Source organism: Artemia franciscana, chromosome 7, assembly GCF_032884065.1.
Source record: "Artemia franciscana chromosome 7, ASM3288406v1, whole genome shotgun sequence".
Taxonomy (NCBI): Eukaryota; Metazoa; Arthropoda; class Branchiopoda; order Anostraca; family Artemiidae; genus Artemia; species Artemia franciscana.
Window position 1 is genome coordinate 64,178,493 of NC_088869.1, and position 18,666 is coordinate 64,197,158.

The 18,666-nt window shown below is 34.3% G+C and overlaps 1 long non-coding RNA gene across 1 annotated transcript in view; it reads right to left on the reverse strand.

Annotated features, from left to right (window-relative positions):
- Positions 1-6,203: 6,203 nt before the first annotated feature.
- Positions 6,204-18,666, reverse strand: part of LOC136028648 (uncharacterized) — a 54,589-nt gene continuing 42,126 nt past the window's right edge. Inside the window, exon 3 of the long non-coding RNA XR_010617858.1 lies at positions 6,204-6,304. This is a non-coding gene — a long non-coding RNA (uncharacterized LOC136028648). The remainder of the gene's footprint in view (positions 6,305-18,666) is intronic.

The following is an 18,666-nucleotide window of genomic DNA, read 5'->3' on the forward strand; positions in this document are numbered from 1 at the left end:
TCATATATGTAATATGAGGCCATTCATCCCCTCGTCAACACCTGGCTCTTTACGCTAAAGCTGGAATTTATTTTCATTTTTTTTAAGAATGACCCCTGAATCACAAACGCAGTTTAATTAGAATAAATAGCTCTTTTGAAATTACTAAGAGTACTTTAGCGTTAACAGGGAGGCACTGAAGAGGGGACGAACCCCCTCACATTTTTAGGATTTCACTGTGTGTGTTTTAAGATTTAAGGTTACTCTTTACTTTCAGTTGAAAAAAGTTTTATATTTAAATTTAATTTCTAATCGTTTTTAAAATAATGCTGGAATATCTAGCATTATAGAAATAGCTTCATAGAAATTATCTTACCCCATAAAAAATTCCTCCATGGAAATATCCTCACACGCAACCCATTCCCCCTATACCCTCCACCCCCACCAGAAAAATCTCCCCTGAAAACTTCTATATACTTACCGATAACAAATACTATATGTAAACAATGGGCAAAGTTCATAACTTGCAGCCCATCCCCCGGAGACTTTAAATCATCCTCAAAATGAAGATGATTAAGTCATCCTCAAAGACATAGCTATTAGATTTTTTGACTCTGCTGAACAAAATGTTTATATCAAAATTTGTATCCGGTGACTTTGGGAAAAATAAGCGTGGGAGGGGGCCTAGTTGCCTTCCAATTTTTTGTTCACTTAAAAAGGGCACTAGAACTTTTAATTTCTGTTTGAATGAGCCATTTAGCAAAATTCTAGGACCAACGGGTCGATACAATCACCCCTGGAAAGAAACAAAAACCAAACAAATAAACACGCATCCGTGATCGTTCTTCTGGCAAAAAAAATACAAAATTCTACCTTTGTGTCGATAGGAGCTATAAACCTCTGCAGTAGGGTTCTCTGATACGCTGAATCTCATGGTGTGATTTTCATTAAGAGTCTCTGACTTTTAAGGGTTTTTTTTCACTTTTTTCAAATATAAGACAAATTTTCTCAGGCTCCTAACTTTTGATGGGTAGGACTAAACTTGATGGAACTTTTATATTCAAAATCAACCTAAAAATCTGATTTTTTGGATGCATCTATTGGGATAAAAATTTTGGTTTTAAGAGTGTCGGTTACTATTGAGCCGGGTCACTCTGTACTTACAATTCGTTACCATGAACTGTTTGATGATGAAAACACGTAATTAAAATAAAGTGTTTGGGGTTATCTGTTGGCGGAATATCCAGACATAATATTTTACGCTATGGTAATCGGGAAACGATTTCTGAAGTAGCTACTTTCCTACAAAATGAAATTTTTTGTAACAATGTATACAACAAAAGCAAATGAATTTCATGCAGATTCCAAAAATATCAGTAATTTTCAGTTTCCCCATTAAAGTTTATTTTTGCAAGAATATTTGTAGTTATAGAAGAGGGAAAAGAACAAAATTGACAGTGACATGATGAAATTAAACAAGTGTAAGAGGAATAGTGTAGAAATTTGCAGCTCCAATCTGCGAAAATAAGAAATTTCATATTTTTCTAGAGAAGGATTGAAAACGATGCATAATTATTGCTTGTTGTCATGGAAGATTGTAACCAGGGGTTGAAGAATATCAAAATAGGGCTGATTCAAACAGAAACATTAAACTCTAGTGTTATCTAAATTGAAAAAAGAATCTGCACCACGGAAAGTGCTATTTACCACAATTTTGACAAGAAAATAAATGTTCTGTCACTAATCAAACAGTTTGTGGTAGCGAACTGTAGTAAAGAGTGACCAGGCTCAATTGTAACCTAACATCTAAAAAACTAAATTTTGTTACCAATATATAAATCAAAACAATGAAAATTTTATGCTGCTTTGAAATATATAAGTTTCATCAAGTTTATTCCTACCCATCAAAAGTTACGAGTCTGCCAAAATTGGCCTTATTTTCAAAAAGGGGGTAACACCCCGTAAATGTCATAGAATCTAAATGAAAATTACACCTTCACAATCAGCATATCAGAAAGTCCTATTGTAGGGGTTTCGAGTACCTATCTGCAAAAATGTGGAATTTTGAATTTTTTTGAATGTTCTAGAATGTCGCCAGAGGGCTCATTTTAACGGAAATTAAAACTTCTAGTGCCCTTTTTAAGCGACCAAAAAAATTAGAGGACAATTAGGCCCCCTCCCAAGCTCATTTTTTTCCAAAGTCACCAGATCAAAATTTTAGACAACTATTTTGTTCAGAATAGTCGAATACCTAAGTCTTTGAGGACAACTAAATCCCTCACAGTCCCCGAGGGAAGGGCTACAAGCTATGAACTTAGTCTATTGTTTACATATAGCGTTAGTTATTGGGAAGTATATTGACTTTTTCAGGAGGGATTTCTTCTGATGGTGAGGGGGTCAAGGGAAGAGGTTTAGGTGATAGGATCTTTTCATAGAAAAATTAATCATGGGGAAGAGAATTTCTATGAAGAAGGCGCTGGATTTTCCAGCGTCATTAAAGTAACTGTCAGTTACTTTCTAGTAACTTAAAGTTACTTTCACCTAAAGTAAGGAACAACATTAAAACTTAAAAAGGACGGAAATTATCACATATATTAGGGGGTTCGTCCCCTCCACAATACGACGCTCTTTACGCTAAAGTATTTTGAATAATTTCAAAAGAGCTATTTATTCTAATTAAACGGCCTTTGTGATTCAGGTGTCATTCTTAAAGCATTGGGATAAAATTATAACTATAGTGTAAAGAGCGCATCACAATCAGAGGGCTGCAATCACAAGATACTTATAGTCATATGTTCAGTCATAATTACAGTCAAAATGTTTTCAAGAAACCCCTTGTCAAACTCCAGTGAAAAAAATGGTTTGTATCTCATCTCACATGTAGGATAATTGTTTTTTTTTTTTTTTTATTCTTAATTGTACCTTCACTGAGAGTTCATATGTTTTCTATTAAAGTTATCTTTGTTTGTCTTAAACGGTTCGTAAGAATTTAGGAGCTCTTTGTATAGAGTCAAAGTAAAAATAAACTCTAAATATGTTCTGATAACTTTGATAGCTCTTACTACATAGTCAGAGAAAGAATTAACAGTAAAGTTATTGCTAAGAGTGTAAATCATATCTATTGAAAATTACCGTTCTGTAGTTGTTATTGGAATTGCCGTTAACATGAAAATATTATTTTTGTAATTGTGTCTCACCATAATTGTGTCTCTTTCTTCAGCTAATGCCTGGATACACCCCTAAATTTCAGGCAAAAGTTAGCAAAATTTGCTTTTTCATTTTGGTTTTTGAGAATCTTTTAGGAGCCAACCGTTGATGCAAAATAAAAAACAGAAAAAGTTAGTGAAATTTGCTATTCTGTTGTTGTTTTTGAAATTCTATTAGGAAGAAACTGTTGATGGGTAATAAGAAAAGAAAAAAGACGAGCAAGTAAAATTGGCAAACTTTCGCAAATACCTAAGGGCTATATCCAGGCACATATGAAAGGAAGGGCCAGGAATTAGCAATTATTCTATTTGGAAAGAGATTTATATTTGCATTGCTATATTTTTCTATTTATATTTATCTTCATATTTCTACTATCTGATCTCTGTGTTACATTATGATTTTACAAAATTTAAATCTAGCTGGGGCGAACCTTTCTGTCATAATAATAAAATTGAAGGGTTATATAAAAATTTCCATGCCTGCGGGTTTGCCATTAAAAGCAGGTTGGGGAAAAGGGGGCCCCCTATATTCCGACTTATGTTTAGGTATACTCAGAGTAACGTAACGACTTTTACCTTAAATATATTTTCTTAACAAAATATTTGTAGAACATTTTGATCGCAATAAGCCAGCAAGATTTTTCAGGACAGTTTTTCAATTCTAATATTCTCCTAGTATTTCCCCCCATTTCATCTACAGGCTTATGAAAATTAAAGCATTTAAATCTTACCTCGTCATAAGCAAGATAACGATAAGATTACTTCCAACCCCAACCAAAGTAATCAAGAAATAAACTAATGCCAAAACTAAATGTTGGCCCGGTCTTGGTGGTGGAAATGTCATCCAATGCTCGTTTATTATTCCCAAGTCACTCTTTGAAAACAGACCCAATTCCTCCCAGTCATCAACTGGGTAACTTGAAATAAACTCAGCGGTTATGTTATTCATCTTGTCTAGTCCAGAATGAACTAAGGAAAAAGGAGACTAAATGGGACTATCTTAAAGGACTTTCCACAATTAGTACCTGCGCTATAACTTTTAGAGGCAAAACTTATTTGTTGGGGAATTACCTGTTATGTAATTACAATCTCTTTATAGATAATGAGATTTGGTTGTTTTTTTTTTAATTACCAAAATTCAGAGCAAAAACAAAAACATGAAGCATGACAAGAATATTAGAAGCTACTTGTTTTAATCATGCGAGACTTAATAACGTTTACTTTCAGCTTATAAATTATATTTTTAGGTTTGAGATATTATTTAAAAGAATGATGAAATAAAAGAAAGGTATTTCCTAATTCGAAGGTCTTTTTTCTTTTGTTTGTGTCTATAACTTATATTAAGATTTAAAAAAAGAAGAATATAAATAGGTTTCTTATATCCTAAGGAAAGCAAAATACTCAGTAGCATGATTACAATTAAGACTTCCCACACCAGCTGGTACAAAAGGTGACAACAGTTCCTTTTCACGATGATGCCTCGAATCGTACAGACCAAACACCTCTTAAGGACAATTTAAACAGTACAGCATGCTTCTCCTGGCCGCTTTTGAGCTTCATTTACATTCAAACACGTATCACGGCACCAGGGATACCAAGAGCTACACATCATGAGAATGGCAACCCACACCATATGAATCCAAAATTGCCATCAGTTACTGATGATTTTGTGGATCATGAGTTGCTATCAATTCTTTTCGCGAGGAGACTCTTCATTTATATTGTTGTTCCAGTGCATACCATACATATGCTTGCAACATTTGTTCCCAATCTTCTGGATTCTGCCTTATAGCTGTTTTGTTAACACCAAAGATTTATATTCGAGCACTAGTAGAGAGATGGTGTTACTATGAAAAAGCCGGAATTTTAGTTTCGAGGAAATTCTGGATGTGTCAAAACTTTGCTCTGTGCACTGGATATGCTTTCTGATTATTCAATACAATTGAAAACATTCGTCTGAAACTTCACTTTAAGACTAAGTAAAAAGTAAGTAAAAAGTAAAAAAAACTAGTTAAGTAAGTAAAAACTAAGTAAAAGTAAAAAGTAAGCAAACAAAGAACAACAACGTAATTTATTCTTCAATTGAAGCTAAATAATTCTATGTGACCTACCTAGCAAAGATCCCTTTCTAGGCTAAATATTCATTAGCGCTACAATTTTGTTTCGAATTTTAATAGAGCTAAATAGAATTAGGTTAATAAAAACCGACAAGCAAAGTAAGTAATGAATGATTTTTATTTTTACACATGATTTGCAAATAAACTGCCTTTAGTTAAAACTGTCTGTATTAAATTTCTTTTGGAGTAAGATCGACTCAAACAAAACAAGAACGACAACGATGATAATGATTAAGCTTATATTGATGTTGCTTTTTCCTATCGATGAATTTTTGATGAATATGTGATGAATATATGAATATATGATGGATTTATGATAGATGAATATATTGATTGACGAATTATATATTGACTTTTGTTGAACTATATTCGATGAAATATTTTATGAAATATGGCATATGATGAAATATATTAATAAATAAAAAAAACAGATAAATAAATAAAAATGATATTTGATGAACTTTTGGTGAATATATGAATTTTTCATATTGATGTTGATTATATTTACAGCTGTGAATGTGTCATTATCTTTTCCAAGCAGAAGGCTTGCAGTCCTCCAGCTTGAAGAACGACGAAAATCAGATTTTAGCATCGGTAGTATGAATGTCAAGTATTCTTTTTCTTGTTTAAGTGTCTCAGGGATGATCGTATCAAACCATAGGTCAGGTTTTACAGAAATTAATCTGGAGTATTAAAATCTATGACAACTTTCCTATTCTTAAACCATGGTCGCAAATAAAGTAAAAATCTTGAATACCGAAAATACGGCGAGCAGAGAGCTCGGATATCTTTTTATAATTTTATTGATACTTTGAAAAACGATAAAAAAAAAAAAGAGTTATTTTATACATTTAAAAAATTAGGTAGGAAATCACAGCAGACAGTTGAAGACTCCCAGCTGTAGAAAGCCATAAGATAACCATAAGAGGGCTTACTTGGGCAGACATAAACTTTTAGTGTTTGCTCTAACACAGGAACTGGTCGCTTCTTCGTGCAATTGTACTATATAATAAAAAAAAAATATATTGTGAAAAAAACAAGATTAGTGGTCAAAATTAAAGGAAGAATAAGTTAAATCATGAAACAGTTGATGTTACTTCGAGTACAGAATCTAATTTCACAGCCACTCGCAATAGCTGGATTCACATTTTCAGCAGTATATGCAAAAAAGTAATAGTCAAGCTAAAGCCTATGGTAAACGAATTTTTTAAAAGGTATTTCCAACGAAATTGTCTTGTAAGAAAATTTGTCTTAATTAACACTGACTTGGATATAATAATTTTTATCCATCTTAAATTGAACAGTGACCTATAATTATGAAAGTAATCTATGATCAGGTTTCGAGCATTTCGAAAAAGAGCCGGAAACTCTTCAAAAAGGAACTCAAATTTAATTGTAATGTACATCACTGAAATCGCCACTGCCAAAATTTTTTAAACACGATTTTAAAGTCATCCTTTTTAAGAAACTGCGGTGTGAAACATCCCACCGCAGCAAGGTTGGGCTGCAAGCTTGCTACTTGTCCCTGTAAAAAAGACCCAGCACCTAAAATGTCGATTCGACGCCCCTTGTGCCTCAACATCTATTGAGGATTATTATCCTTTTTTTCATCTTTCATCTCAGCCCTTCATAACATGTTTAGTAAAAGGAAGGTATTTGGCACCGCGTTTGATACGCATTATATTAGGGGTTTTCAATTAATATTCCTGGGGGCGTCAAGTAAGACCCTGGTCACTACAAAAAGCTCTCACAATTTCACCCACCAGATTTTGAGGGTGAAAGTAGATCAGTTACGCCTTGCGTGAATTGGAGTTAAGCTAAAACGTGTAGTTAGCATAATGGTGTAACCAAAATGGCCCAGAGGCCTCTCCAATGTCACCCTCTCGATCGCAGCACCAATACAGATATTGGCCCGACTGTATTTCGTCTAAACTGAAATTATTTAAGGAGTTTTCAAGCTGTAATATGAGAGGACTAAAGAAAGGTTTGGGACCTCAAAATACCTCCCTCCGCTGATCTTCAGAATTTTAATAGAAACGTAGACAAAAAGTATCCTTCTCAACTGCTATTAATAAAAAGAAAAAAAACTTTCCGAACAAGAGATTTTCAAAAGAAAAGTTAAGGCCACATTAAAGTTAATATTAGAAAAAAATTGACACCTACGATAACTCAAACTCAAGAAGACCAGAAATTACTATTAAAGAATAAATGAAACCCAAAACGAACCAAACTTAAATAAACAATCATAGAAAAAAAACATACTATAGGCGCTAGTATAAATGATTAAATAAATCTTAAAATAAGTGAAACTTATATTGAATTTGCAAATCAAGCTTGAAAAGAGCTATAATCTCTACAAACAAGAGTTTAGGCTTTGCCTCCTTCTCTCCCCGTTAAATTCTAAAACCTACTGCATTGTTGGCACTTGCAAAAAACTAATAAATTGAAATGAATATATGATGTATAATGATAATGGCTGAAAGTTCGTCAGTTCAAAATTTAATTTTACTGGATTTTTTTATGTTTATTTTCAATGTTATAAAAATAGAAAGATAATATTTTTAGAATAATTCATTTTCAGTATTGTGCCAAAAATATCGCTCATAAGTTTTTTTGAGTGGGGGTTTGGCTTACCTGACCTCTAAACTATTTTCAAAACCCTCGCATAAGAACCTTATATGCCTCTGGACATAACATATAACGCTTGTTCTAGGAGTCTGGGGGTTTGTGTTCACCCTAGAGCTTTTGTTAAGTGATTTTTTTACTAATTTTAACAAAATGGCCATCTTAAAAATTCGATCGGACTGGTTTGAGGTAGAGAAGGGGGGGGGGGCTAGTTGCCCTCTAGTCCCTTTTGACTCTTATAAAGGAAACTAGAACTTTCAATTTCCAATAGAATGAGCCTCCTATGAAGTTATATGATCATTTCTTACATAAGACCCTTGTATGTCCTTGGGTTCTGGGGAGCTGTGTAAACCCTGGAGTTTTTTTTTATATGATATATGGTCTGTTTTGGACAAAATGAAAATATCTAAATTTTGATCGCACGCATTTGGGGAAAAGACGTATGGCGGAGGGGGGAGGCTGGTTAACATCAGATTACATTTGACTCTCTATAAAGGAACCAGAACTTTAAATTTCTAGTCATTTGAGTCTCATCCGGTGCTTACCTCTTCCCTAAGAGCCTTATATGCTTCCGAGCATAATTTACAATGCATCCCCAGGCTCTGGGAGGGATTTTGCTGAACCCAAAGTTTTTGTTATCTGATTGTTGGACTATTAAAAAAAAATTGTTATCTCAAAATTTTGATGAAATATGTTTGGGAAAGAGAAGGTTTGTGTGAGGGGGGGGGAGATGACCTCAGTTTACTTTTGACTCTTCAAAAGGTAACTAAAACTTTCGATTTCCAATCAAATGAGCCACGTTTGAAGTTTATACAACCACTCATTACATAACAACCTTAAATTGTCCCGGTTCTTAACTTACCACATTTGCCCACTGGTTCTGGGGGGCTGTGTCAAACTCGAATTTTTTTTTTCTTTAAACTATTTTGAACCAAATGACTCTCTCAAAATTTTTATCGGAAACATTTGGGGAAAAAGGGCCTTTTACTTTCGACTCTTAAGAAGGGCACTAGAAATTCCGATCTACAATCGAAAAAGCCCTCTCTGAAGTTTATACTACCACACCTACCAGAAGAACCTTATACACTCTGGGCGCATAACTTACAGCACTTTCCCCGGGTACTTGGAGGGGCTGTATTATCCCTGGAGTTTTTGTTATATGATTTTTGGTCAATTTTGAACAAAATGGCTATATAAATAATTCGATTGGACGAATTTGGTAAAAAGAAGATTTGTGGGGAGAAAGGGGGGTTATTTGCCATCGCATTGTGAATTATTTTTATATTCAAATTCTTATGGGCAAGGTTTATAGCTTGCAGCCCTTCCCCCAGGACTCTGGGGGATTTAGTCATCCCCAAAGACATAGTTATTAAAATTTTCGACAATTGTTAACCAAATAGCTATCTCAAAGTTTTGATCGGGTGACTTCGGAAAAAAATGAGCGTGGGAGGGGTTCTAGTTGTCCTCTAATTTTCTTGGTCGCTTAAAGAGGCCACCAGAACTTTTAATTTCCGTTCGAATTTTCCCTCTTACGATATTCTAAGACCACTGGGTTGATACGATCACCCCTTGGGAAAAAAAGATACACGAATCCGTTATCTTTCTTCTGGCAAAAAATAAAATTTCACATTTTTGCAGATAGTAGCTTGAAACCTCTACAATAGGGTTCTCTGATACGCTAAATTGGATGGTGTGATATTCATTAGAATTCTATGACTTGTAGGAGATGTTTCTCCCTTTTTTCAAAATCAGGAAAAAGCAGCATAAAAATCCCATTCCTTTGTGGTATGTATTGGTATCAAAATTCCATTTTTTAGAGTATTGGTTACTATTGAGCTGGGTCGCTCCTTATTTACATTTCGTTACCCCGAACTGTTTGACTGATTAGCTAAAAATTGGTGCGACAAGGGTTTGGGGCTAATTTGATTTGCGATTGATAACTTTTACAGGCGTAGAATGCTTCTCCGATTTTTACCCGAATGATTTTGCTTTCGGATAAAGGGACATAGAGTATGAATTTCAGAGCAAGAGATTTCTATTCCAACATGAGGAAAACTGTGGAAAACTATTCCAACATGAGGAAAACTGTGGAAAACTATTCCAACTTTGAGCAAAAACTGTAAATCATGTTCTTCTTCAGAGGGGATGTAGTCACTTGTGCCATTAGCTTGCACAACCTCTTTTCCATTGCTGATGAATCTGAGAAAGATAACTTATCATCATACTAGTGGTCATGCAAAATCATAAATAATAATACGACTAATAACACAGCTCAGAGATTAGTTATAAAATATTTATTTAGCAATTACATGGTAATTGACGTAAAACCAAACTCCTTCTACAATAAGAATAGCTGGGAACAGCCGATTGTATCCTTATATAACAGTATAAGCTTGTCGAAGTCAAATGACTTAAGGGCAATTACTATAGTATAAGCTTGCATACATTATGCGTTTCAAAGAAAAAAAAATTATTGAATGTCAGACAATACAGAACAAATTTTGTTCTAAGTAGAAGTAGCTTATTTTTCAGAACATCTTTAAGGAACGTATTGGTATACTTTTTAAGAATTAATTTTTGGGGTATAAAATTTTAAAAATTTGAAGGGTAATTAACTATAGCATTTAGTTGATGAAGAGGATACAAAACCTCAAAGTCACCAACCTTATTGTTGGTGTAGCCAACCAACGGTTTCTGAAGCAATCTACGTTGTTAAACCAACATAAATTTAGAATTCCATCAATTTTGTACAGGAACAGCACTGGAGACCTATAGAATTGATATCTATTGAAAGTTTCCTATTGTCTCATTCCTGATTCCTACGTATTTTGAGAAGATAATAGATTTATTTACAACAGTGAGACCTGTTATAAATAATATAGTTGTTTTGAAAATACTAAAAATGCTTTAGAACAAAGAGAGTGATATTGAGGAGGAAATGAACCCTCTCATATACGTATAATGTTTCTTCATTTTCAGTTTTAATATTACTCCTGTCTTTCAGTTGAAAAAACTTGTTTTTTTATTTAATTTCTAATTTTTTTAAATTATGATGGATAATCCAGCGCCCCCTACAAGGAAATTCTCTTACCCCATGATAAATTCGTCCATAGAAAGATCCTCTTAAGTAACCCCCCACCCGCTGAACCCTCCCTCCCCCCCCAGTATCCCAGTAACCAATACCATATGTAAACAACGGGCAAAGGTCATAACTTGCAACCCCTTCCCCCAGGGACTCTGGGGGATTAAGTGCTCCTCAAAGAAATAATTATTAGATTTTTCGACTATGTTCAACAAAATGGTTATCTCAAAAATTTAGATCCCATGAATTTGGGAAAAAATGAACGTGGGAGGGGGCCTAATTGTCCTCCTATTTTTGTTTACTTAAAAAGGGCACTAGAAGTTTTAATTTCCGTTAGAATGATCCCTCTCGCGACATTTTTGACTACTGGGTCGATACGATAACTCCTGGAAAAAAACAAACATCAAAAACAAATAAACATGATGTTTATTGTGGCAAAAAATAAACAACTTTTTGCAGATTGGAGCTTGGAACCTCTACAGTAGAATTTTCTGATACGCTTAATCTGATTGTATGATTTTCATTAGGATTCTGTCACTTTTAGGGGATTTTTCCTTCTTTTATCTAAAATAAGGCAAATTTTCTCAGGGTTGTAGCTTTTGATAGAAAAGAGTATACTTGATTTAACTTGTATATTTAAAATCAGCATAAAAATTCAATTTTTTATGTATATATTGATATCAAAAATTTGTTTTTAGAGTTTCGGTTACTATTGAGCCGGAACGCTCCTTACTACAGTTCGTTACGACGAACTGTTTGAAAAGGAATAGCTTATCGTTAAAATCGATTGAATGCAGTCTTTTTCTAGAAAATTTCATAAAATAGCCCTTTGGTACTTACCACCTGTTGAAAAAACTGAAATACTCTGAAACCTTTTCTATATTAAACAGCTCGTTACGAACTGTAAGTACGGAACGACCCTGCTTAATAGGCACCAAAACTCTAAAAACGAAATTTTCATACCAATAGATATATTAAAAAAATTGGCTTATTTTTCTGATTTCAAATATATAGGTTTCATTATGTTTAGACTTACAAATCAAAGTTTACGAGCCTGAGAAGCATTTGCCTGATTTTTGAAAAAAAGAGGAAATACCCCCTAAAAGTAATAGAATCTTAATGAAATTCAAACAATCAGATTTAGTATCAGAGAACCTTATTCTAGAGGTTTCAAGCTCCTATCGACAAAATATGGAATTTTGTATTTTTTCACCAGAAGAGATGCTTTTTTTTTTTTTTTTTTTTTAAGTTGATTGTATCGACTCAGCGGTCCTAAAATATTAGGAGACGGCTCATTCAAACGGAAATTAAAAGTTCTAGTGCCATTTCTAAGTGACAAAAGAGATTGGAGAACAACTAGGCTCCCTTCCAAGCCCCTTTTTCTCAAAATTGTCTAATCAAAATTTTTAGATTGCTATTTTGTTAAGCATAGTTGAAAATCTGAATAATTAATCCTCTAGATATATCATACCCCCCCCCCCCCCTACAGCCCCAGAGGGAAGGTCTTGAAGTTAAATAATTTTACAATTATTTACGTATAATATTCGTTATTGGGAAATATGCAAAATAACTCGGTTGGGGGGTGAGGAATTTTTTTCTGGTGGGATGTTCTACGAGGATAATTTTTCATGGGGAGGGAAATTTTCAGGGGGTGAATTTTTGAGAGAAAATTTTACACTGGGGGAATTTTCCAGAATTCCAATCCGAAATTCGTTTTATATCTTGTTTTCTCTTTACCGACTCAATTTAAAAGCCTGGAAACATTAAAAGTAATTGTTCGCGGTAAATGTTCACCAATATTGAATTGTCTAGAGAATAAGTCCGTCGGGAAGAGGGATTTTTCCTTGGAGGTGTGGCCAAAGTTACTAGCATTTTTTAAAAAACACCAGAAATAAAATAAAAAAACAAGTTTTTTCAACTGAAAGTAACGAACAGCATTAAAACTTAAAACAAAGAGAAATTATTACTTACACAAGGGGGTTGCTCCTTCTCAACATCTCATTCTTTAAGCCAAGGTTTGAATCCTTTCCCAATTCAGTTAGAATGAGGCCTAAAACACTATACTATTTTAACTAGAACAATAATAAGCTTTTTTAAAAAAGTTCTACAAAACTCTATCGTGAAGAACAAGGTGTTGAGAAAGAGCAAACAACTTCATATCCCTAATAATTTCTCTTCGTCTTAAGTTTTAATGTTACTCCTTACTTTCAGTTGAAAAAACTTTTGTTTTATGGCCCATTAAAGCTGTTACCTGTGGTCTTAGCTTAAAGTATCCAAATTTTCAGAAGTATGTTTAAAATAATAGTTTATGAGCGTTTCATTCCGCCATTTAGAATTAATTTTCTGAACTTCACCGCCCATTCAAGACAAAGTGACCTCCTCCAATTTCGTAGAAGATCCTTTAATTTTATAACCCCTAGACATCAGAGAAAAAATATTTTTCTTTTATTACTAAGCAAGCTGAGAAAATATAGAAGAAAATATAAAAATGTTTTAGATATTAACCAAGTTTAGATAATTCTCTAAGAGAAGTTCAAAGTAATACCATAATTTTAAGCTGATGGATAGAAAGATCTGGATCCAAGGGACTAGATCAAATAAGTGTCTTGTCATATCAGTATAAGAAATAGATGTCAAATGTCAAATTTATGACATGTCATAAATTTGAATGTTTCACAGAGAATATTAGCTATAATAACATAATTCTTTCTAATTTATATCAAGTACAACTCACTTAAATGAGTTTTTTTCATTTAATTTTACTGACTTTTCGCGATAATATCTTGAATTTCCTTATATGTTAAAATATATTTGGAATTTTTATTTACATTAAGATAACTTAGGTTAGGCTAGGTCAACATTTTAAGTATAAAAAAATTAAATAGACAAAAAGATGGCAATAAATCCGGCTAAAGCTGGTGAAATTATACTTTCAAAAGTAAATATCTTACAAAAATATACTCAAATGAAAATTAGCATACTCATACCCAAAAGATTTTTCTTTTGCCTAATTTAAAACTGTCATATAGAGACATAATAATCAAACAGTTCGTGGTAACGAACTGTAGTAAGGAGCGACCCGGCTCAATAGTAACCAAAACTCTAAAAAATAGAATTTTGATACCAATAGCTATATCAAAAGAATCGCATTTTAATGCTGGTTTTAAATATATAAGTTTCATCAAGTTTAGTCTTACCCATCAAAAGTTACGAGCCTGAGAAAATTTGCGTTATTTTAGAAAATAGGGGGAAACACCCCCTAAAAGTCATAGAATCTTAACGAAAATCACACCACCAGATTCAGCGTATCAGAGAACCCTATTGTAGAAGTTTCGAGCTCCTATCTACAAAAATGTGGAATTTTGCATTTTTTGCCAGAAGGCAGATCACGGATGCGTGTTTATTTGTTTTTTTGTTTTTTTGTTTTTTTTTTCCCAGGGGTGATCGTATCGACCCAGTTGTCCTAGAATGTTGCAAGAGGGCTCATTCTAACGGAAATGAAAAGTTCTAGTGCCCTTTTTAAGTGACCAAAAAAATTGGAGGGTGCCTAGGCCCCCTCCCACGCTAATTATTTTCCCAAAGTCAACGGATCAAAATTCTGAGATAGCCATTTTATTCAGCGTAGTCGAAAAACCTTATAACTATGTCTTTGGGGACGACTTACTCCCCCACAGTCCCCGTGGGAGGGGGAACAAGTTACAAACTTTGACCTGTGCTTACATATAGTAATGGTTATTGGGAAGTATACAGGCGTTTTCAGGAGGATTTTTTTGGTTGGGGGGAGGGGTTGAGAAGAGTGGGATATGCTGGGGGAACTTTCCATCGAGAATTTGTCATGGGAGAAGAAAACTTCCATGAAGGGAGAGCAGGATTTACTAGCATTATTTAAAAAAAAATTAAAAAATAAATGTGAAAAAGCTTTTTCAGCTGGAAGTAAGGAACAGCAATAAAACTTAAAACAAACAGAAATTATTACCCATATAAGGGGCTCACCTCCTTATGATACCTAGCTCTTTACGCTAAAGTATTTTTAGTAATTTCAACTATTTATTCTGCGGCTTTTGTGATTCAGGGGTCATTCTTAATGAATTGGGATAAAATTTAAGCTTTAGTGTAAAGAGCGAGGTACTGACGATGGGGCGAATCCTCTCATATATGTAATAAAAACATGAGAATACAAAAGTTCTTTACGTAAGTTAATTTATAAGTTACGTAAATCTTTTACCAATAAAAAGATTCGTAAAAAATTAAAAGTTCTAGTTGCCTTTTTAATTAACCAAAAAATTGGAGGGCAACTAGGCTTCGCCCCCGCTCTTTTTTTCTCAAAATCATTCGATCAAAATTATGAGAAAGCCATTTAGCCCCCCAAAAAAATATGCAAATTTCGTTTTGATTATTCCTCTGGGGAGAGCCAAAATCAAAACATGCATTGATTCAAAAACGTTCAGAAATTAAATAAAAAAAAACGAGTTTTTTTAACTGAAAGTAAGGAGCGACATTAAAACTTAAAACGAACAGAAATTACTTCGTATATGAAAGAGGCTGCTTCCTCATCAACGCCCCGCTCTTTACGCTAAAGTTTTTTACTGTTTTAAAAAGAAGAATTGAGAGAAAGAGTCAAACTTTAGTGTAAAGAGCGGGGCGTTGATGAGGAAGCAGCCTCTTTCATATACGAAGTAATTTCTGTTCGTTTTAAGTTTTAATGTCGCTCCTTACTTTCAGTTAAAAAAACTCGTTTTTTTCATTTAATTTTAATGGATTAAACTCGACAAAATATTAATTAAACTGAAAACCAGATAAAAATATTTGAATGAATTTGTGGTGAATTTAATAAATTGGGAATATAGCTTCAGTATAACCAAAACTGTCTCAGATTCAACTTCATCCTCAGATTCAACTTTGAAATTAAATTCAGGATATTCACAGGTTCGACTTTAACTTCACCTCTGAATTCAGCTTCGGCTTGACTAAAACTGTCTTAGATTTCCGATGTCAACTTTTGACCAATATTATGTACTGTAATCTTGTTGGTAATATAGTACCCCTGGTTGAATCTCAATCCTACGTCTGAACGGAAGTGAGAGCTTGGCTACTACTATATTTTATTTTGTATAGCTAAACTAGAAACATAAATACATTAAAATATACTCAACTTAGGTTTACTCAACTGAACTTGAAATAAAACTACACTGATTAAATCACTCCCCTAATCTATGGATACCCAAACTGACATATACCAAAACGGAACCCACAAGATATTCCCAGAAAATGATAAAATGATAAAATACCCCAGAAGCTAAAGTGAAAGTGACACTTGCATCTATTTAGAATCTACTTAACCCAGAATACACCCTAGCGTACTACACCCCCCTCCTTACATTGAACCGCCCCGGTTCAAATTAAAAAGAAGCAAACAAATTAGCAACATCTGACAATTTAAAAGACATACAATATACGTTTTAATCACTTCTGTCCATTTTGCAGCAGCTTGCGTTTAAAATGTCAATTTTTGCTCTATCTTAGAGAAATCAGATTGGGGAGTTGGATCGCAAACGACTGGCTCATTATCACACGTAACTGAAAGTTTATGACAGACTGGCTTATCATCACACCCAACCAAAAGCTCATGACCCACACTGGAACAGTCAGTTTCCACCATATCACTGTATCACTTGTAAACGAACATCGATGACCAGATGCTACTCTTTGATGACAGTAAGACGTTAGGAGGACCAGAAAGATCCAATATATAAATCAGGATCAAATACTTAAATCAGGATCAAATACGTAAATCAGGATCAAATACGTAAATCAGGATCAAATACTTGAATCAGGATCAAATGCGTAAATCAGGATTAAATAGGCAAATCAAGTAGGTAAATCAGGATCAAATGCGTAAATCAGGATCAAATAGGTAAATCAGGATCAAATGCATAAATCAGGATCAAATGCGTAAATCAGTTCAATTAGCTCAATCAGCTCAATTATCCAAGACTTGGGATATGACAGCTACGTCTGGAGATAACTAGATGACTTATATGTACAGCATACAAAGATGATAGTTGTTTGAAGCATTACTTAAGTTGTACTTTGTATTGGATTAACGACGCTTCTTGACTACTAAGGTCTCTGCGCCGGCTTAAGTTGTACTTTGATAGGAATAGTTCATCCATTTAAATACTGCAGGCGAAGCTCGTGGCTTCCTCTTCTACCTACATGATAATCCAAAGTAGGTTTGGAAAATGGAGGAATGAATACTAAGAGAAATCTTGTCTACGAAAAGTATGGTTATCATGTCACGTCGATGAAGCTACTCTGGGCTGACCAATGAAGATTCAAAGTGTAGCTTCTCATTGGAACTTAGTGAAAATGAATGGATGTAGAAAAGAGCCATTACTGACGATTAATGTGGCAATGATATGCCGTAACGTGTAGATCGTTGCATCTAGAAGCATGGTGAGTATCAATTACTAAAAAAAAGGACACACAAAATATAGGGAACAGGTATGTGGTGCGAGTAACATACATAAAATTACATTTTTGACAAATTAATTTTTGAACAGCTTAGCAAACACATTCAATATTAATCGCTTAACACAAGGTTGGTCCATTGCAATAGCATTTGCACCGCCTAACGTTTAATAATGAAGGCGTTCCAGACACCGATTTTCTTGGTGTGGCCGCGGAGGACCTGGGACCTTCGAGTGCTCCACAACCGACTCATGCAACCGCACTAACTTCGAAGAAGTACAGTCTTCTATACCAATCGCAGTTAGGCTTGACGGATCCGAACTTTCAAAGTCATTCGTCTACTGACCTTGAAAGCTGCTGTCCTCTTCTTCATTAGTTGATAAAAGGGAAATTTGTTGGGGCAAAATTATAGGGGCATGCTGGTAAAATTGTCTCGTTGCATTTATGGCGTGCTAGTGTAGTTTGTTTGTAAAGTGTCACCAGTTGTTTCAAGCCATTGGTCCGTCGAATCGTTGGTTGAACTGTCCTGTGCCAAATTAGTCTGACGAGCAGTGTTGTAGTCTTGAAAACTTCCGAGCCAAATTCGATATCACATTGTTGTATGGGAGTAGTCTTCTCGTCCGTCTTTCCGTCTGGTAGCTGGTCACTGGGCTCAAACAACCAAGGAGTCTTTAGAACAGCCGGTTTTAGTCGATTTTGATGCAAAGTATTCACGCGTGATTGCGCATCAATTTTCTTGATTTCATAATTAACTTCATTTACCCTTGCTAAAACTCTATATGTACCGTCAAATTTTTAAATTGAAAGTCTTTGTCATTTCCCAGACAATTGAACACTTAAATAAACAACATCTCCGGGGTTATAAGGTTTAAAATGAACGTTCTTATCATACTGTTGTTTTTGTTTGAACCCTCCTGCTATTATTTTTGAGTTGAGCCGTTGAAAAATACCTCTAGATCTCATTAACATTCCAGATTTGTAAGAGCTATCAGAATCGTAAATTGTTCGCTGTTCCATAGCATTTTGTTCAGGAATAATGACATCCTGCAGAAACATGACAAAGAAACTATTTTGTTGGGTCATATTATGTTTAGCCTTGTTCACAGCAAACAAAACATAAGAAGTCCATGCATCCCATTCCCCTCGGTGCAGTTGATTAACATACTGCGGAAGGATGGACGCAACT